General features: G+C 58.6%; 1 long non-coding RNA gene across 1 annotated transcript in view; it reads right to left on the reverse strand.

Moving 5' to 3' along the window:
- The window catches only part of LOC128898885 (uncharacterized), a 34,402-nt gene extending 16,392 nt beyond the window's left edge, over window positions 1-18,010 (reverse strand). The window contains exon 1 of the long non-coding RNA XR_008463017.1: window positions 17,876-18,010. This is a non-coding gene — a long non-coding RNA (uncharacterized LOC128898885). The remainder of the gene's footprint in view (window positions 1-17,875) is intronic.
- Between the last annotated feature and the right edge of the window lie 3,108 nt (window positions 18,011-21,118).

Below are 21,118 nucleotides of genomic sequence, written 5' to 3' on the forward strand. Positions count from 1 at the left end.
CATCCTCTGCCCAGCATCATCCTGTGCTACTCCAGAATCATCCTGTGCCCAGCAGCATCCTGTGCTACTTCAGAATCCTGTGCCCAGCATCATCCTGTGCTACTCCAGAATCATCCTGTGCCCAGCAGCATCCTGTGCTACTTCAGAATCCTGTGCACAGCATCATCCTGTGCTACTCCAGAATCATCCTGTGCCCAGCATCATCCTGTGCTACTCCAGAATCATCCTGTGCCCAGCAGCATCCTGTGCTACTTCAGAATCCTGTGCACAGCATCATCCTGTGCTCCTGAAGTATCCTGTGCCCAGCATCATCCTGTGCCACTCCAGAATCCTGTGCTCCTGAAGCATCCTTTGCACAGCATCATCCTGTGCTCTTGAAGCATCCTGTGCACAGCAGCATCCTGTGCCACACCAGACTGCTGTGCCCAGCATCATCCTGTGCCCAGCATCATCCTATGCTCCTGAAGCATCCTGTGCCCAGCATCATCCTGTGCCCAGCATCATCCTATGCTCCTGAAGCATCCTGTGCCCAGCATCATCCTATGCTCCTGAAGCATCCTGTGCCCAGCATCATCCTATGCTCCTGAAGCATCCTGTGCCCAACATCATCCTGTGCCCAGCATCATCCTATGCTCCTGAAGCATCCTGTGCCCAACATCATCCTGTGCCCAGCATCATCCTATGCTCCTGAAGCATCCTGTGCCCAGCAGCATCCTGTGCCCCTGCAGCACTGCACACAGGAGGGAGCAGATGGAGCCCAGGCTCCCTTCAAGGGACACACTGGCAGCCACAGGATAAAAAACCCACAGGCTCAGGAAGGTCCCTAAATGATCTCTCCTTTTGCAGGTGCACACACAGGCAGTGCTCCTTCCAAACCACAGAGTGCAGCAGCACAGAGCTGCTCTGGTTTGTTTGAGGAGGAGAGAAGAAAGCCTTTCTTTTCTGCCTACTTGCTTTACACCCCTTGGGATGCTCAACCCACCCCTCTCCAGAGCAGCAGCCTGGAAGGAGGTTGGTGCCAGGTTGGAGTTGGGCTCTTCTCATGTGCAACAGGTTGCAGGACGAGAGGAAGTGGCCTCAAGCTGTGCCAGGGGGGGTTCAGGCTGGGTATCAGGAAAAAACTTCTTCCCTGAAAGGCTTCTCAGGCACTGGCAAAGGCTGCCCCAGGGAGGTGGTGGAGTCACCACCCCTGGAGGGGTTTCAAAGCCACCTGGATGTGGTGCTGGGGGCTGTGGGTTAGTGGTGGTGGCTTAGCAGCAGTGGGGGTGCTGTGAGCTCGAGGGGAGTGGTTGGACTTGATAATCCCCAAGGGCTCTCCCAAGCTCAACAGCTCCATGATCCTCTGACTCCTCCATGATTCTCTGACTCCTCCATGACTCTCTGATGCTCTGGTTCCATGGTTCTATGCTCATCTCTCTTTCCTCCAGCTTTTTGCTCCTCTTTTTTTTTGCTTTCCTTCTCCAAAGTGGAGGGATGAGAGAGGCAGAGGGGGAAGGGAGGAGATAATGACCCAGATCTGTTCCTGCAAAGCAGCCATCAATTTGCCACGCAGCCCATTAAGAGAGGGCAAAGGCAGCTCGGGAATCCAGGTAAGTCACTCACTAACAAGGTCCTCCCGGGCCTTTTAGCACATTCCTGGTCACAGATCTCTCGGCTCCCGCGGCCCCAGCTGTAATTAAGGCTGGGCTGTGAGATGGGAGCTGCTGCAGCAGCCGGGAGCAGGGACATTCGTCTGGCTTTGCTGGAGGAGCAGAGGGCTGAGGAGCGCTGATGGCCCTAGGGCAGGGGCTGGTCCCTCGCTCTGAGGTGGGTGAGCAAGGGAAGTGCTGCTCCCCTTGGACCTCCCCGACTTGAAACTGGAGATGGAGGGAGAGGGAAAGCAATGGGCTGAAGGGGATGGTTCAGTGACCAGGAGCAACTCGAGCAGAGGGAACAAAGAGATGGAGAGGGAAGGAGAGGAAAGAGCCCTGTGGGGGTGTGAGGGACACTGGGGCCAGAGGCAGAGGGTGAAGGCAGGAGAACCATCACTTCTGTGCCAGTTTGGCCCCTTTAACTCCCCTTCCCTTGGCTCAAACCTGCTTCAGGCAACTCCAGAGACACACCTTGGACACAAGCTTGGGAAGAAGAGATCAACCCATCTCCCACCATCGTAAGTCAGGGCTGAATCCACGAGGCACAGGCAATGCTGGGGGATGTGGACCCTCTAAGGTGTCTTTTCTCACCCCTCACAGACCAGACCCCAGGCTCCCTTTGCCTGTGGCTTCACCACCACACACACACACCTCAGAGCATCTCCTGGAAAGCCACAACAGAGCTGGCTCCCTTCTGGGTCAGGAGCAGAAACAACTGCTAGCACCCAGCTGGAGTTCACACCGCAGCCTCAGGCTGGGTTTGAAGAGCTTCGACCACCCATAGCCACCCAGGCTGCTGCTCCTCAGGGACCTGCACTGGCACAGCCACTGCTGCCCCACACTGCACTGACTCCCCCAGGACCCCCCCGACTCAACCTGTGCATGCAACAGAGGAACCCTGCCAGATCTTCTCACCCAGCCAGTCCTGTGCAAGCCTTTTAGGCTGCACCACAGGACACTGCTGTGCTTCCTACTGGGAATTCCCTTCTGGAGGCACAGGTGAGGCTGGTGGGGCGAGGAGAGGAGCCAGAATCATAGAAGCATTTTGTGTGGAGAAGACCTTTAAGATCATTGAGTCCAAGCAAATGAAGCCAGGGATGCTGGCAGAGCTGTGAGGCTGGGTTGGCCCTCCCTGTGTGCCCCTCCTGGTGCTCCCCATTGCTGTCAAGAGAAGATTAGCCAGAGCTGGGCTGACTGGGATGGAAGGAGGGTGGGTTGATGGCCTCCCCATGTGGGAGCTGCCATTGTGTGCCTGTGCAAGGCTGAGGGGTGGTTAAGCCTCCTGCAGCTGCTCACAGCCTCCTGGGGTTTGGTGAACCATGACTGAGCACCAAGCTGCTCTTCCTTTAGGCTATGTGGGGCTCTCTGGCATGGTCACTCTGAGCTGGCAGCCTCGAAGCTGAGCTTGGGGTGACCCCAGCTCATGTCCTCTGCTGGTGCCAGCACCTTGGGGCGACAGGCAGCGTGCCCTGCTAGTAGGAAGTGTGGAGCTGGAGTGAGAGGCAGCACAGGGATTAGTCCCTGAGAGGAGGGGTGGCCTCCATTGCTCACCCTGCTGGGCAGGGCATTAGGGTCCCAAGGGACAGCCACACCTGGAGGGAAGTTAAATCCCATGGGAAGATCCATAAGCATGGTGGGAAGGTGCCCCAGCCCCATTTATCTGTTGTCTCTGCCTGGAGCCATCCCAGCCCTGCTGCTGAGGGTCTGCCCCACTCCCTGGGGGCACACAGACATCCTGGGGGCAAACCCCAGGATGGGACACTCCTCAGATCCCTCTGGGCACCCCCAGCCTGCTCCTTAGAGAGGGGCTCAGGAGTGGGGGCTCTGCCACCCTGCCCTCTCCTTGCTGAAGATTCCAGCAGAGAGAAATTACTCCTCTCCTTAAGAGGCTCTCCCAGCCCAGGCAGGGAGTGCACAGACAGAGACATCAGCACCCAGACCACTGCCCAAGCCTCGGGGGAACCATTTGGTCATCCCAGCCCCTGCCAGCCCCCAACCCCCACCCCCATCACTGGGGCTCCTTTGCTTTCAGTGTCCCAGCAGGTCTGGAAGAGCAGCAGGCATCAAGCGAGACCAGAACCGAGGCAATTCCTATCTCAGTAATTAGTTTCCTTTCCCCTGGCTGACATCACCCTTCAGGTTAACACATGCACCACTTCCTTATCTGCCTGCTGGATTACCTCATCGGAGAGCACCCGGAGAGCCTCCCTCTCTGCTCTGCTGAGCACCGGCGCTGGGGGCAGAGCTGCAAGTTTGCAGCCAGAGGATGGGCGGCTGAAACGCAGCCCCAGCAGCACGCCCAGCCCTTCGCACCACCACCTCACCCTCTTATCTTCCGGGGTTCAGCAAAGCACAAGCAGCCCCTTCCCCCCCCCAAACCTGCCCCTCACCCTTCACACCCATCAGGGAGGCCAAGAGAGTGGTTGTGCACCAGGCAGAGCCTTCTCTTTGCCTGCAACCGGGAGGCTGCTGGCTGAGGCTTGTAGATGTCACCGAAGTGTTTGCAGACAGACAGGGAGAGAGCCCTCCAAATCCACCCCCACCTCACATCTGCTCCTCGACTCAGACAACAAACAACAAGGAGCTTCTCATCTGTGTGCACAAAGGTCTCTGGCGCTGCACAGGAATGCTCTCAGCATCTCCTCACCCTGAAACCCGGCAGCCGAGGAGCTCACGTGGAATTCAGCACTAAGTTCGTTAACAACTGCTGCGGGTAATTGCCTGCCACAGAATTACGGAGGCAGAGGAGCAGGGAATGGTTTGGGCTGGAAAAGACCTCCGGGAGCACCCAGCCCGGCCACAACCACCTAACCACATCCCCCACGGCCACGGGTTTCTTGAACCCCTCCAGGCATGGGGACTCCACCACCTCCCTGGGCAGCCTCTGCCCAACCCTTGACCACCCTTCCAGTGAAGAAATTTCTCCTCACCTCCACCCCAACCCTCCCCTGGCTCCGTTTCAGGCCATTTCCTTGCGCTCCATCACCTGCGACTGGGAAGAAGAGACCAACCCCCACCTCCCTCCAACCTCCTTTCAGGTGATGTGAGTTACACACCGATGCAGCCCCACACCTTCCCGAGCACCCCCGCCGGGAGGGATTTTGGACCAGCTGCAGCTTATTCTCACTTAAAACAAAGAGAATTCCATCTTTCCTTTCCTTTTCTTTCCTTTTTCCTTCCAGCTCACCACGAATCTCTCTCCACCAGGATCTAACTGCTTGCAAGCAGATGCCACACATTAGCTCCGGCATGAGCAGATGGAACTATAGGTATGCACCACCCCCCCCCCCCCCCCCCCTGCCCCCCACCTCCAGCCAGGCGTTTGCAGCACACACAATGCAGAGCTGAAGGGCTTCGGGATGCTCCGAGGCAGCTCTGCTCCCAGGGGAGCTGTGCAGGTAACACACAGACACACACACAGGGGAGCTGACGGGGGGCAGGTGGCTCTGTTGGGGAGGGGCACCCCAGTGTGGTCATGCTGGATGCCCATCACACCACCCCCCCAACCCCCCCCCCAAGCCTGCAGCCCACGCTCCCACCCCTGGTCACTGCCTCACACACACACACTCCTCCAGGCAAGGTTTTGGACAAAGAAAGAGAGAGAGAGAGAGAGAAAAAAAACCTCTGTCTTACTTTTTATCCTCTCAATTATTAATTTTTAAGGGGGGGTTTCCTCTTTCCTGCTCCCTGCCTGAGCCACGGGACTTTGGTGGGACCGACCACGACTCTCGGGCTGGAGATTAGGGAGAAGCAACTTCACCAAGCGCCGTGCCGAGGGGAGGAAGAGCTTTGCCAGCGGAGAAGAGGAGAAGGAACAAAAGCCCAGCGATGCCAGAGCGGTGCTGAATAGGTGTCTTCCTAATTGTAAGGGGATTGTGAGGCTGTGTGTGGTTGCAGGGTGGGAGGAGGCGGGTGGAAGGGGGGCGATGGAGGAGACCTCCCTCCCTCCCACTCTCTCTCTCTCTCTTCCTCCCTCCCTCCCACGCTGGGGACGGCCGCCCGCAACCCCGATGTGAGGTTAGCGCATAAATTATCTCCCGTCTCTCACTCTCTTCCCCATTGGGTCGCGGAGCCGCGCACACGTCTGCATCCTGCATCCCCGCCGCCGCTGCTCCGCTCCGCCGCCAGCTTCCCCCATCCCCTGCCCGGCACACCACGGGTGCCCGCTGCCCAGCGGGGCACGGCTGCCACCGTGCCCCCTCGGTGCATTTCCCCATCTTGCCTCTCTCCTATTTTTGTGTCCCCCCCGCTTTGTCCTCAGCCCATTCTCCCAGCCAGGCAGACACAAAAGAGGCTCTGACCTGGGAAGGGAGATGCCCATCGCCAGCAAAACAAAATACCCCAAGCCGCCCAGGTCCTCCGGTGGGCTGCTCTCAGCGGGCAGGGCAATTAAATAGAGCTGCCAGGGCTGGAAAGGAGAGGCGGCATTCCTTCCCTAATGAGTGTAATTAGCAGAGTGAGGATGCAAGAGGCTCCCTGGCTGCTCCCCGGCACCGTTCCGTGTCTCCGAGCACCAGCCTGCCCCTGCGCTCTCCACAAGCAGGAGCTGCCGGGGCAGGAGCTGCGCTCGGATGCAGCCAGCGGCGTGCACTTCAGCTGCCTTAAGCCCTCCCTCCACCTCCTCCTCAAAACGGAGAGCTTCAGACAGGATTAAATCCCCAAACACACGTCCCGAGTCCCTGGGGCTTGCTGAAGCAAAGACAAGTCGGATTCGGGACCTTTTTTCCACCCTCCCCCGCCCTGCTTTCCCCTGCTCGTTGCTATCTCTCCACTTCAGCTGATAAATCCCGAGCTGTCAGAGTAACAAGAGGTGATTCAGAGAGGATTTAGCCAGGCTTCAGAGCCGTGGAGCCAGCCAGATCCTCCTCCCGTGGCAGTGCCTGACCAAACACGAGCACAGCGTTGCCTCACCTCGTGCTGGAACACAGGGCAGGGAGCTGCTCTCCAGTGGGCAGCCAAGAGCTCCCTTGCAGGGGACAAGGACACTCTCTGCCCTGTGGGCAGTCACCTCAGCACCCCCTTAAGTCCAAATCCTGGTCTGGATTAAGCTCACCACTGGTTCTGGCTGCATCAGTCTAGCTGAGATGGTTGGGCTCCAGGATCATGGAGCTCTTTGCCATGGTTGGGCTCCAGGATCCTGGAGCTCTTTGCCATGGTTGGACTGCAGGATCCTGGAGGTCTTTGCCATGGTTGGGCTCCAGCATCCTGGAGCTCTTTGCCATGGTTGGGCTCCAGGATCCTGGAGCTCTTTGCCATGGTTGGATTCCAGGATCTCAGAGTTCTCTTCCAACCTAAACAACTCCATGATTCCATGAGATCAGTGAGAGCCTGCAATGGGCTGAGGATGCAGCAGGGTCCACCCCAAGCATCCTTCCCCCACAGGGGGAAGGGGCAGCAGATGAAGCTCGATGGGAGGGCAGCAAGATGAAGCTCAGTGGGAGGGCAGCACCCTGGGAGATGTGCTGAGCAGCTCATTAACTGATGAGCCTAATGACCTGGGATGTCTGCACAAGCCAGGGGAGGAGCAGGAGCATCCAGCTGGGGCCAGGCGTTGGATCTGGACAGGGACCTGCCCGAGCAGCGGTGCAGCCATGCCCCCAGGCCGACTCCAGTGTGGGCTGAGCTGTCCCCCAGCATCTGCTCGGCTCTGACACTCTGCTCACTTGGGGGGCTTGCTTTTTGTTGTTGTTGTGTGTGTGTGTTTAATTGTCTTGATGGCCCTCATTTGCATAATCCCCACAATGCAGCGCAGCAGGACTCTTGCTCTGAGCTAATAAATAGATGACAAAAATAAATGTGTCATGTAAGATTTGCTTCCAGTCCCTCCCTTTGTGAGAGAGCTATCACCCAGGCATGATGCTCAGGGGGCTGATCTCACAGGAGCTGTCAGCCTGGCCTGCCTTAAGCAGCCCTCTGCACTTCCCCTGCCCTGGGCAACTTTGCCAGATGTTAAGGCTGAAGCTGGGAGCTGGAGGAAAAGGTGGCTGGAAAGATGAGGATCTGCTCCTCACAGCCTGGGGTTGGTCTCACATCAGCCCTCTAAAGCTCTTCCCCAGATTTGCCTCCAGTGCTGGGCTCAGCTTTGGGCTCTTCACTCCAAGAAGGACATTGAGGAGTTGGAGTATGGCCAGAGAAGGGCAAGAAAGATGGGGAAGGGGCTGGAGAACAGGGCTGGGGAGGAGCAGCTGAGGGAGCTGCGGGTGTTTAGTCTGCAGGAAAGGAGATTGAGGAGAGACCACTTTGCTCTCCACAACTCCCTGAGAGGAGGCTGGAGCCAGGTGGGGGTTGGGCTCTCCTCCCGAGGAGCAAGCAATAGGACAAGAGGAAATGGCCTCAAGCTGCAGCAGGGGAGGGTTAGGTTGGACACTAGGAACAATTTCTTCACTGCAAGAGTGGTCAGGGACTGGCACAGGCTGCCCAGGGGAGGTGGTGGAGTCCCCATCCCTGCAGGGGTTCAAGAAACCTGTGGCCATGGCACTTGGGGCCATGGTTTGGTGGCCAGGGAGGTGTTGGGTTGGTCTGGATGGTCCTAGAGCATGAACATGAGGAGGAACAACTTCAATTTCAGGGTGGCAGAGCCCTGGAGCAGGCTGCCCAGAGAGGTTGTGGAGTCTCCTTCTCTGCAGGGCTTCCAACCCCCCCAGCCATTGTGCTCCTGGGCAAGCTGCTGTGGGTGCCCTGCTGGAGCAGGGGGGGTTGGAGTGGATGGTCCCCAGAGGTCCCTTCCAGCCCTCACCACGCTGGGACTCTGAGCAGTGAGGTTTGGATTTGATGCAAGACAGCCCTGGGACTCCTGAGGTTTCTGGAGGTGCAGGGGGGATGGCTCCTGCCAGAGGCTGCTGCCAGCTCTGGAGCTCACACCTCGTGCACACCAGCAGCTGCTGTGGGGATTTTCACTTCCCTCAGCCCTGGAGGATTCTCAGCTCTTATATAAACACATTTTAGCATTTCCAATTGGTGCTGCTTGCTGAGGAGAGCCTGAAAACACAAATCCTAAAGAGTAAAAGCCAGAAGAGAAATAAAGACCTGAGAATATATGAGCTTCCCCCCGCCTCTCTCTCTCCCTCTTTTTCTCCCCCCCTCTTTGAAAACCCTGAGCAATATTAAATCATTTTTATGGCTGTACATAAACTGCCTTCTGCCAGGTGAGTGCTTGAGCCTGGATGGATTCACAGCTTCTGGTCAGTGGAGCAAAAAGCACTGCCTGTGGCTTCCCAAACACCCAGACCCAGGCTCTGAACGGTGCTCATCGACCTCACACAGCTGCCCTCAGCCTCTCCTGGGCTGACACTTTGGGGGTTTTCCCAGTGGGGCTGATCTGAGGAGGTCTCCCCACATTGTGGGAGGTGGGAGACCTGATCCTGATCTAGTGAGAAGTGTCCCACAGGTTGGACTCGATGATCTTTGAGGTCTCTTCCAACCTTGGTGATTCTGTGATACTGTGCCTGTGGCAGAGGGGGTTGGAACTGGCTGAGCACAAAGGGACCCCAAGGATCATCTGGGGTCCAATCTCTCTGGGTGATGGTGTACTTGAGCTGGCCCAGCACCCTGTCCTGCTGTGCCTTCAAGCTGTCCAGTGCTGGGGGATCCACTGCTGCCCCTGGGAGATGATTTCAATCTCTGACTGCTCCCATGCTGACAAATTTTCTTCTGGATTCCCATGGGGATCTCCCCAGCAGCAGCTTGTCCCCATCACCTTTTGTCTTTTCCATGGGACTCACAGAGCTGTCAGGGCTGGAAGGGAGCTCAAGGCTCAGCCAGCTCCAACCCCCCTGCCATGGGCAGGGACACCTCACACCACAGCAGGTTGCTCACAGCCACCTCCAGCCTGGCTGCAAACACCTCCAGGCAGGAGGCTTCCACCACCTCCCTGGGCAGCCTGTGCCAGGCTCTCACCACCCTCCTGGGGAACAACTTCTTCCTGACATCCAATCTCAATCTCCCCACTTCTAGTTCTGCTCCATCCCTCCCAGTCCTATCCCTCCCTGACACCCTCAGAAGTCCCTCCCCAGCTTTCTTGTAGGCCCCCTTAGTCTCCTTGTAAAAAAGGAGTCTCCATCCTCCTGGTAGCCACTGGTGTGATCTTTAAGGTCCCTTCCAGCTGAAGCCACTCTGTGTGTCTGCAGCAAGCTGGGCTGGCAGCTGGGCTCCCCGGGGCTCCCCTGTCTGTGGCACACATTCACAGAGGGCAAAGGCTGGAGGACAAGAGGCAGCAACCAAAAGCAGAGGAGGAGGGAGGGGTGAGCTGTGGAATAAGTCAGGATCGTGACTCTGGCTATGGGGAGTCCCAGTGGGAGAGATTTCCCCCCCGGGCAGCCCAGACCGACAGGAAGGCCTCTCCCAGCTCATCCCAGCGCTGAGGGCTCCACCCAGGGTGGTCTGAACCAGGCTGAGCTGCCTCCCAGTCCCACCTGGTGGGGGGCAGACGGTGGAGTGGCAACCAAGGGAAAGCAGAGAGCTGTAAGGGCAGAAAGAGGGAAACAAACCCAGCAGGAGAAGGGTGGCAATGAAGTGAGGAAGAGGAGGGAGGCAGGGGGAGCATGGAGCATCCCTCCAGGAGACAGCAAATCATTTTCTCCTTCCCCAGGGCAGGGTGGCGAGGGGCTGGGATCATCCATCTTCATTACATCCCCAGAATAGGCTCTGTCAGCTTACACTGTAAAACTAATCAATATTCCCTGTGGCCTGGCTGGCCACAGCTCCCAGCCACGCTGGCAGGCAGCCCTGGAGCCAGGGCGGGCACCAGGAGGCTCTGGGCTGTGTGCCACACACCGCCGCTGGCACTGCCAGGCACTGCCCCCTGGGCAGCAGGCATTGCCCAGGTAGTGCCACACAATGTCTGCCCCCCACAGAGCCCCAGCATGGTGGGGCTTGGAAGAGACCTCTGGAGCTCAGCCAGTCCAACCCCCCCCTGCCCCAGCAGGGCTCCCCCAGCAGCTTGCCCAGGAGCTCAGTGGCCAGGGGGGGTTGGAAGCTCTGCAGAGGAAACTCCACAACCTCTCTGGGCAGCCTGCTCCAGGGCTCTACCACCCTGAAATTGAAGTGGTTCCTCCTCCTGTTCAGATGGAGCCTCCTGGGTTCAAGTCTGTGCTCATTGCCCCTTGTCCTGCCCCTGGGCACCACTGAAAGGAGCCTGGCACCGTCCTCCTGCCACCCACCCTGGAAGTATTGATCAGCATTGATCAGATCCCCCTCTCAGTCTTCCCTCCAGGCTAAAAAGCCCCAAGCCCCTCAGCCTGCCCTCATCCCAGAGCTGTCCCAGTCCCCTCAGCATCTTTGCAGCCCTTTGCTGTGCCCTCTCCAGCAGTTCCCTGTCCCTCTTGAGCTGGGGGGAGACAGGAGCCTGACCTGCAAGTGGACTGGAGTGGGGGTCCCTCACTGAAGGGAGCTGCCCAGCAGCACGCAGCCCTCTGACATTGACTTCAATCCTGGTCCAGGCTCACCCTATGGACAGCTTCCAGGGCAGGAATGGGGCCCAGGGAGCTCCCTGCTCTGCACTGGGGAGCTTCCCCCTGCTTGCTCTCAAGGCAGCTCTCCAGGCTGTTGCTCCCACCCCATCCCCAAGCTCCTACCAGCAGCACAAGTCTCACCCAAGACAAGACTCATCCATCTTGATCTCAGCCTGGCTGCACAGCTAAAAATAAGCCAATAAAGGAGCAATCACCTTGGAGCAGCAGCAGCAGCAGCTCTATTACATGGAGCAAGCTGTGGCACCTGAGCCCCAGCTCCTCAGCATGCACCAGCCAGGACCCCAGCAGACTCCACCTGCCCCATTGCCATGGTGAGAAGGTGCCAGGGCCCAGCCTGGCAGCACCTGGTCCTGCCCCAGAGCAGGCTTGGAAGGGACCCTTGGAGATCATCCACTCCAACCCCCCTGCTCCAGCAGGGCACCCACAGCAGCTTGCCCAGGAGCACAATGGCCAAGGGGGGGTTGGAAGCTCTGCAGGGAAGGAGACTCCACAACCCCTCTGGGCAGCCTGCTGCAGGGCTCAGCACCCTCACACCAGAGATTTTGCTCCCTCAGTTCAAGTGAAACCTCCTGGTTCCAGTTTGTGCCCAGTTTGTGCTGTGCCTGGGCACCACTGACAAGAGCCCAGCCCCAGCCTCTTGCCCCTAACCCTTTAGCTCTTGCTGAGCATTGCTCAGCTCCCCTCTGGGACTGCTCTTCTGCAGGCTCTCAGCCCCAGGGCTCTCAGCCTTTGCTCTCACAGAGCTGCTCCAGAGCAGCTTCATGGCCTCAGCTGGCCAGCAGCTCCCTGGCATAGGACACAGGCAGCTCTGTGTGTCCTGCCTGCTGGGAGAGGGAGAGGGAGAGGGAGAGGGAGAGGGAGAGGAGCAGTGATTTCTTCACACCTCTCCCTTTGTCCCAGGAGCTCTCAAGACTTGAGCTCCCCACGCAGTGAACCCTCCCTGGGGGGTGCTGAGGTGGCTCTGCCTGCAGTGGCCAGGGGGCAGTGTGGTAGCTTTAGGCAGCCCCTGGGGTCTGCTGTGGTTCCAGTTGCCAACTCCCCTCTCTCATGGACATCTCCTGGCACACACACACACATATACACATACATTTCCTCCTCTGTTTTTCGAGGGTAGATTAATTTAGGGGAGCTCTGAGCTGCAGTTTCCCCTGGCAATGGCTCTATTAGGCAGAGCCCAGCAGAGGCAGAGGCTTCCATCCTCCTCCTGCTGCTGCTACTGATGGAATTTGATTCCAGGCTGCCAGATCTGCAGGGCTGCAAACACATTCTCACTCCTGATTAATGTGAGTAATTTCTGCTTGAAAGAAGGCTGAAATGAGCAGCCAAGGGGAAGCTAACAGGGAGGGTTCCCCCCACCACCGCCACTACTGCCCCTCCTCCTCTTCCTCCTCCTTCTCCTCCCCCCCCCCCCCCCCCCCATCCCTCACTGCTGTTTGCATTTTCCCAGCTCTGGCACGGGCTAACAGATAAACAGACTCCCTGGCCTGCTTTCAAGAGCAGCAGAAGGTTTGGGAGGCAGGGGGCACCTCGGATGCTGCTCTGCTATGGCTCCTGGAGTGTAAAGGGAGAGGGGTGGGCATGGATTGCCTCCCCCCCCCCATTCCCCCTCCTCTCTCCTCCTTCTCAGCCTTGGGGAATGGGAAGAGACCCCAGGATATGGGGAAAAGACCTGCCCCAGCCCCACTCACCCACTGCATGGGGTGGAAATGTGGGGAGAGAGGGTCTGCATGTGGGGAGAGGGGTGTGTATGTGGGGAGAGAGGGTCTGCATGTGGGGAGAGGGGTCTGTATGTGGGGGGAGAGGGGTGTGTATGTGGGGAGAGAGGGTCTGCATGTGGGGAGAGGGGTCTGTATGTGGGGAGAGGGGTCTGTATGTGGGGGGAGAGGGGTCTGCATGTGGGGGGAGAGGGTCTGTATGTGGGGAGAGGGGTCTGTATGTGGGGGGAGAGGGGTCTGCATGTGGGGGGAGAGGGTCTGTATGTGGGGGGAGAGGGGTCTGCATGTGGGGAGAGAGGGTCTGTATGTGGGGAGAGAGGGTCTGTATGTGGGGGGAGAGGGGTCTGTATGTGGGGGGAGAGGGGTCTGTATGTGGGGGGAGAGGGGTCTGCATGTGGGGGAGAGGGGTCTGCATGTGGGGAGAGAGGGTCTGTATGTGGGGAGAGAGGGTCTGTATGTGGGGAGAGGGGTCATGTCTGGAACTGGGGGCTGGGGTGGTCCTGCCTTGCCCCCTCAGCCTGGCCTTAGTCACTCCTGCTCTCAGGATGCTGCTCCAAGGCCAAGATGCTGAGCACCTCCCCGGCCCTGGCTCTCCATCCCTCCCTACCCAAGGGTCCTTGTGGGGCCAACCTGTTCCCACCCTCTGCTTTTGATTCCTTCACACTTGTGGCTGCTGTGTGGACCTGAGCTGCCTGCCTGGCTCTCTGTGTGGTTTTGGAGATGAAGAACCACTTGCCCTGGGCCAGCAGGCTGAGAGCCCTCTGCTTCAGCATCCCTCCCACACCAAAAGCTGCCCTGCAGCCAGGGTCTTTGTGGGGCACCATTGCTAAGGGGAGGATTTCCCCAGTGAAACCCAGGCCCCTCCACCCCCAGCCTCAGGAGCAGCAGTGGCTTTGCATCTCCCTTTCAATTTATTGTGATAAGGAGGAAGGGAGAGAGGGAGAGAGAGAGAGAGAGAGAGAGAGAGGAGAGAGCCTCACATCCTAATCTGGCAAAATGTCAGGGAGTGATTCAGAGAAGAGGCGAGCAGCAGAGAGAGGCAGCCCACACAGGAGAGTTGTTTCTGATCTCCAAATGTCAGCATGTCCTTTAATTAAATGCTGATTAACAAGGGACCTGCTCCCCTGGGCTGCAGCCGGGGCTGCTGCTGCTAATCTCCCTCCCCAGAGAGCCCGGCCGGGGCCCCCAGCCTGCTGCCGGCCACGGGAGAGGCAGAGGAGGAGAGGAGGCTGAGGGGAGAGACTCTCTGCAGCTCACAGTGTCACAGGATCCCCAAGGCTGGAAGAGACCTCAAAGCTCATCAAGTCCAACCTGGCACCACAGACCTCCTGACTAACCCATGGCTCAAAGTGCCACATCCAATCCCCTCTTGAACCCCTCCAGGGATGGGGAATCCACCACCTCCCTGGGCAGCACATCCTAATGCCTAACAACTCTCTCAGTGAAGAACTTTCTTCTCACCTCCAGCCTAAACTTCCCCTGGTGCAGCTTGAGACTGTGTCCTCTTGTTCTGGTGCTGGTTGCTTGAGAGAAGAGACCAACCCCCTCCTGGCTACAACCTCCCTTCAGGCAGCTGCAGTGAGGTGGGGCTTGGGCTCTTCTCCCAAGGAACAAGCAACAGGGCAAGAGGAAATGGCCTCAGGTTGTACCTGGGGAGGGTTAGGTTGGAGATCCAGGAACAATTTCTTTGCTGCCAGAGCAGTCAGGGACTGGCACAGGCTGCCCAGGGAGGTGGTGGAGTCCCCATCCCTGGAGGTGCTCCAGGAACCTGTGGCCATGGCACTTGGGGCCATGGTGTGGTGGCCATGGTGGGGTTGGGTTGGTGGTTGGACTGGATGACCTCAGAGGACTTTTCCCACCCAAACAACTCTCTCCTTCTCTGCCCTTGTTCCTCACCTGCCCAGCACAACAGTTTGGGATGCAGCAAAATGCACACTGGGTGTTGTTCATTGACTCTTCCTCTACCCTGTGGCCATGGCACTTGGGGCCAGGGTTTGGTGGATGATTGGGCTCAATGATGTTAGAGGTCTTCCAGGTGGAACATTGCTGTGATTCTAGGAGCTGGCCCTGCCTGCACCAGGCAGCCTTGCCCCACAGTTTCTACCACACCAAGGGCACCCAACAGGTGCAGGGTTTGGTCATGGCAGGCAAACCTTTTGCACCCAGGTCCCCACTCTCTTCTCTGGCCTCCCAGCTGGGATTGTGCCTCTGATTTTGCTTCTGTCTCCAAGTGGAAGTTGCAGCAGATGTGGTGTAGTGAAACTGGATGCAAATACCTGCTGGGGATGCTCTTACTTGAGTCTGAGCAGCTCCTTTCCTCCTCAGCTCCTGTCTGTTCCCTACAGAACCCTAATTTGGGTGGGAAGAGACCTTGAAGACCATCAGGTCCAGCTGTTGGCCCAGCACTGTGCACTTCAGCCAGGCTGCAAAACTGCTGCTGCATTTGGGACCTCTGCAAACAGCTGAGGCTCCTACCAAGGTCCCTGAACACATCCCACTTACAAAGGTCCTCTTTGTCCTCTCCAGCATCCCTTATCTTTGAAGCCAAGGGCAGGGTTATCCTTGAGGCTGGGAGCACTGTGCTGTGGTCTGGGCTGTGCCTGCCCTGGCTGGGGGTGGCAAACCCTCTCTCTGGCCCTGGCAGTGGGGAGTGACAGGGTACAGAGATAGGCAGCCAGGAAGGTGGCCAGCAGCCCTGGCCCTGGCTGCCACCCAGCTGCCCTCATCTCCAAGCAGGGGATCCATCCTGTCCCATGGTGTGGGGATGTGGCAGGTGGGGTGGAGCAGAGCAGTCCAGGCAGCGCTGTGCATGCTCCTGCAGCTCATCCTGGCCGCAGCAGCTTTGCATGGGACCTTGGCATGTGCAGGTCACAGAACCACAGACTGCATCCTGTTGGAAGGGACCCTCAAAGGTCATCCTGTCCAGGCCCCCCTGCAATGAGCAGGGGACACCTCCAACCAGAGCAGGTTACTCAGGGCCCTATCAAGTTTGCTCTTGAGTGTCTCCAGGGATGGAGCCTCCCCCCCAGCTCTGGGCAACCTCTTCCAGTATCTCACTGCTCAGCCCCTCCTGGTGAACCTCTCTGTGTGCCCTGGGAGGAGGTTTTGCCCAAGCCCAGCTCTGCTCTGGCTTTTGGAATGTTTCAGGCTGGATCAGTTGCATGTTTGGGGTGGACCTGCTGCAGGTTTGGGGTGCAGAGGGTTGGAGCAGCAGGTTTATCAGGACAGAAGAGGCACATCCTGGTCTGCACTGCCTGCCTCTGTCTGGCTCTGCTCCTGAGCAAACAAAAGCTCTCTGGACTGCACAAAAACTTCTGCCTTGGGCAGCCTCCTTCACAGCCCTGTGCCACACTGCGAGCGTGGAGCCACTGGCACAGGCAGAGCCTGCCAGGGAGGGGACAGGCTGGCACTCACATGCCTGCCAAGGCTGCATCTGAAGGAGTTGTCTGAAATTCAGATCACACTTCCCAGTGCCAGACCTGAGAGGAAAAGCTTTTTCACGCTTACCCTCCCATCTCCACAGCCACCACTGCCCTGCACCCCCTTCCCAGCACCTGCAGAAGGCCTTTCTGGCTTGGCAGGGCTGGAGGTGAGTGCTTGGGTGGCCAGTGGCTCCGGGTGCCACGTTGCCCCCGTGCCCCTTGTGATGTGCAGCTGGCAGCAACAAGTGTTTGCTGCCCGGACTCCCGCAGCCGCGCTGCCTGTTCCCAAGCGCCACCTGATGGCATCAGCTCCACGGAGTGGTTTCTTGGGCGATATTTACACCAGCACAGCCTCAGGAACCGCTGCCAGCACCCAGCAGGGTGGGAAAGGAGAACAGGGCCACGGAGTGAAAGCAGCCCCGGTCCCCCTGCCCTGCCCTGTGCCCATCCCCAGGATGGGGCAGACCGAAAGCTGAGCCCAGCGGACGCCCGCCCTGGCTGCTCCCCTTCTTCCCAACAGCACAAAAGTTCTCCCAAGCTCCCCAGGAGGCAGGCAGATCCTGCTAGCCCTGGCAGGGGGATCCTCACAACTCCCCTCCACACCTCCCCCTTCTCCTTGAGAAGACAACTCTGTGTTTCTAAACGTGAGCCAGAGCTGCACAGACATCCCAGAGGCAGCAACCCCCCAGCAGCTCCCACACGGCGATGGCAGAGAAGTCACAGCCTTAGTACTGCCAGGCAAGGGAGTTTTGCCACCTTGGGGTCACCTCCACCTCCTTCTGCCTCTCCACAGAGCTGTCCCCCAGGTATCTGTGGGGATTCTCCAGCCCCAAAGCCAGGCAGCAGGTCAGAACCCCTCCAGCCAAAAGGAGAGGGTCTCCCCCGGTGCAGTAAGCAGCCCTGGCTCGTCCAGCCAGGAGCACAACATCCAAAAGGCAGCCTTCAGCCAGGCCTCTCTTCCTCCCCCCTCCCCAAGCCAGTGCCTGCTCAGGGCAGGAGCCTCAGGTGACATGAACACAGTGCTGCCTCAGGGTCCACTTCAAGTGTAAAGCCCCAGGGAGGGGCAACTCTAACTCTGTCCATGTCCCTGCTTCACTGCCTGCCCTCCCTTCCTTCCCTCCTGGGGGAAAGCCACCCATTGGGGTGACCCCCTGCTTGCACCCCAACCCCCCAGGCTCTGAGCAGGGCAGTGCCTGGCTCCACGAGGATGGTTCTTACCAGCCAGGATCCCTGCCAGCCTGGCAGTGCCATGGGTCCAGAGCCCATCGCCCCCCACGGGTACCACCCCCTCTCTCCTGCTGCTCTCCCTACATCTCGCTGGCACACACAGAACACCAAAGCCACCCAGCACTGAGGCACCCAGATGGAGAGACTGCAGCAAGCTGGTTTGTGCTGGGATGGATGGATGGATGGATGGATGGATGGGTTGGTGGATGGGTGGATGGATGGATGCATGGATGGGGAGAGGACACAGCAGGGAGGGAGGTGGTGGTGGAGTTGGGAAGGAGGAGGGGAGGGGATGAATAATTTCGAGGGAGCCAGATTTCCATATTCCCCCTGCTGGAAAATTAAAGTCTGCTCTGAGTTTGCATCCCAAATGTGATTGCTTTCAGATCCCTGCCCTGCAAGGCACCTACCTCTCTCAGCAGCCAGCCCTGCCAGGATCAGTGTCCATGCTGTCTACCTGCCAGCAGGCTCTTCCTTCTGTTCCCGCTGAGCATCAGCTTTTCTTTGAACACCGAGGTAGTTAAAAGCTGCAACTTAAGGACTCAAAGAAGAGGGGAGGGGAGGAGAGGGGAGGGGAGGGGGGTGTGTGTGGGGGGTGGAGGTGGATGGACTCACTGAGCATGAAAGGCAGCTATTGGCTCTGCCTCCCCGGCTGCTCTGCCACTGGGTTGGGCTGCACATGTGTCATCCTTCCCTTCGGTTCCCCTCATTTCCCCGTCACTGTCCTTGTCCTTCCCCGCTGGGTGCCGGGGAGGAGGTGAATTACCGCTGGGTGACGGACCCCCCTCTCCCCCAACCCTAACCCTAACCTTTCCCCTTCCTCCCCGCCTCAGACCCCCGGCACCTCGCGGGGCTGCTGGGGGCAGCTGCAAACCCTGCCCCGGACCCCCCGCTCCCTGCCCCGGACCCCCCGCTCCCTGCCCCGGACCCCCCGCTCCCTGCCCGAGCCCTGCCATATGGTCCGCGGGTTTTCATTTCCTCGGGACGGCAGCTCGGAGGGCGCCTGGCAGGTTTCTCACGGTGCTTTAGCAGGCTTCGGATTAACCCCCGGGAGGTCCTTAGGTGCCAAGTGGCCGGATGGGCTGAACAAAGCACCTCCCGACTCCACCGCTCCCTATTTCCTTCCCATTAATTGGCAGCTCTTCGGCTGAGCCCAAGCCAGGGCAGACGGCGGCGTCCTGCCTTTAAAGCTGCCTCTCCCCAGGTTAGGGCAGGGGAGAAGTGAGGAGGAATCTGCCTCTAATCCTTTCTCCAGCCCTGCCTGCCTGTTATGTGTCAGCCCCGTGCAGGACTGACCTTGCCAAGGGAAACAGCTGAAGGTTTACACGGGGGGCAAGGTGAGAATCCTCTTTTTCTCCCAGGCTCTCTGCAAGTCCTGAGTTTCTCTCGGGTCCTGCTGGGAATCATGGAATCATTAAGGTGGGAAAAGACTAACCAAGTCCAACCATCAACCCAGCACCACTAAGAGAATTCAGATTCTTCGGACAGTGCTGAGAAACACTCAACAGACTAAAGAATTAAATCATAGAATGGTTGTTTTGGTTGGAAAAGGCCTCTGAGACCATCAGGTCCAACCATCAACCCAAGCCCACCATGACTTCCCTGGGCAGCCAGCTCCAGGGCTCCAGCAGCCTCACACCAAAGAACCTTCTCTTTAAGCTCAAGTGGAACCTCCTGGGTTCCAGTTTGTGCCCAGTGCCCCTTGTGCTGTCCCAGGGCACCACTGACAAGAGCCCAGCCCCAGCCTCTTGCCCCCCAGCCTTCAGCTCTTGCTGAGCACTGATGAGATCCCCTCTCAGTCTCCTCCAGGCTGAACAGCTTCAGCTCTCTCAGCCTTCCCTCATGAGGTCTCAGTCTCCTCAGCACCTTAGTGTCCCTTCATGTCTCTGCTCCACCTCCATCTCCCACCAGCCTGACCCTCCCACTGCTGTGTGTGGTCCTGTGGAGATCAGGAGCCTCATGCCTGGAGGGTTGTGGGGAAGCAGCTGCTGCCTGGGTGAGGATGTTGGAGCCCTTCCCACCTCTAACCCAGCTCTGCTGTCCAACTGCAGCACCTCTGTGGCACTTTGGTCCTCTTGCTGGCATCAGGAGGAACAGTCACGTCGTGCTTTGCACAGGAGGAGCATGGAGAATGGATTTGCCACCTTCCTGGGCTTTGTCTTGCAACAAAAGCAAAAACCTCCTAAAAATGTAATCACTCAATGCTGCTGCTGCTGGGGAACAAAGCTGAGTGTTGCTCACACCCAGCAAACATCATCATTCACCTCCCTCCAGGCACCACTGGCACTGCCTTCAGTTTGGGGCCCCTCACTCCGAGAAGGACGTTGGGATGTTGGAGGACAACCAGGAGTGGAGCTGCTGCTCCCCCAGCAGAATGGCTTTGGCAGCGCTGGTGCTGCAGGCTTGAGGTTTGGCAAGTGCTGTGTGCACACCCGGGCTGGGAGGACCAGGGGTTAGCAGCTCCTGGACGACCTTAACGCCCCCAGCCCTGGAGAATTCCATCCTTATCCTCTGGGGTACACCAGTGTGGGTCCCTGGGAAGCCTGGGCTCTGCTCTCTGGCTGGTGGGTGCCTCATTGACAGGATGATCTGTGCTGCCAGCAGCACCCAGGCAGTGCCAGGGCTGAGCAGAGGTACTGGGAACCCCAGCTCAGCCTGGGGGGAAGGCGACGGAGCAAGGGGGAGGGTTTCGTGACCTCGCTTCTGTGTCTCAGCTGGGTTCCATGGGTGCAGCCTGGCGTTTCCCAGCCGGGCTTTTCCCAGCCGGGCTTTTCCCAGCCTGGTTTTCCCAGCCAGTCACTTCTCCAGAGGACCACGAGGTGGAAGCATTCGCCAAAAACTCCTGCGGAGCCCTGGGAGCAACCTGCCGCTGACTTGAGCAGGGGAGGCAGGACAGCCAGGGAGCTGAGGGGGGGCTGTGGCATGGAGAAAAGAGCTGAGGAGGGATCAAGCAGGGGCACAGGTCACAAGGGTAGGAGCTCCTTCCGCAGGAAAAGGCTCCTGCAGCTACCCATTCCATCAGACTCCTCATTTTCCTCCTCTGAACTGGACTCCTGGGCACCTGAGTTCTGAAAGGGGCCTCCAAGAGTGCTGGAGAGGGTCTGTGGTGATAGGACAAAGGGCAATGGTTAGGAACTAGAGCAGGGCAGATTTAGGCTGGACATTAGGAAGAAGTTCTATGCTGTGACCCTGGAACAGGATGCCCAGGGGGGTTGTGGATGCCTGGAAGTGTTTAAGACCAGGCTGGATGAGGCTCTGAGCAACCTGGGCTGCTGGGAGGTGTCTCTGCCCGTGGCAGGGGGGGTTGGAGCTGGATGACCTTTAAGGTCCCTTCCAGCTCCAGGCATTCTATGACCTGTGGCAGCTCTGTGGAGCTCACTCCCCTGTCACAGGAGGGCCAAGACAGATCTCCAGATCCATAGGCATCCCATCTGCCTCCCCATGCACCATGGCTCAGGAGCCAGCAGGTCCAAATGTAGCTGCAGGGCTGCCAGGCTGGCAGGACCTGCCTCTGCCTGCTTGGGAGGACCAGTGCTTGTCTGTGGGCTTGCCAGCAGCCAGGTTAAGACAGCCAGGAGCAGGGTTTGCCACTTGGCACGGTGCTCAGCCCTTGTTCACATGAGGTGCTGAGTCACAGCTCATCAGCTGTGCCC

The sequence above is a fragment of the Dryobates pubescens genome, chromosome 35 (assembly GCF_014839835.1).
Source record: "Dryobates pubescens isolate bDryPub1 chromosome 35, bDryPub1.pri, whole genome shotgun sequence".
Classification (NCBI taxonomy): Eukaryota; Metazoa; Chordata; class Aves; order Piciformes; family Picidae; genus Dryobates; species Dryobates pubescens.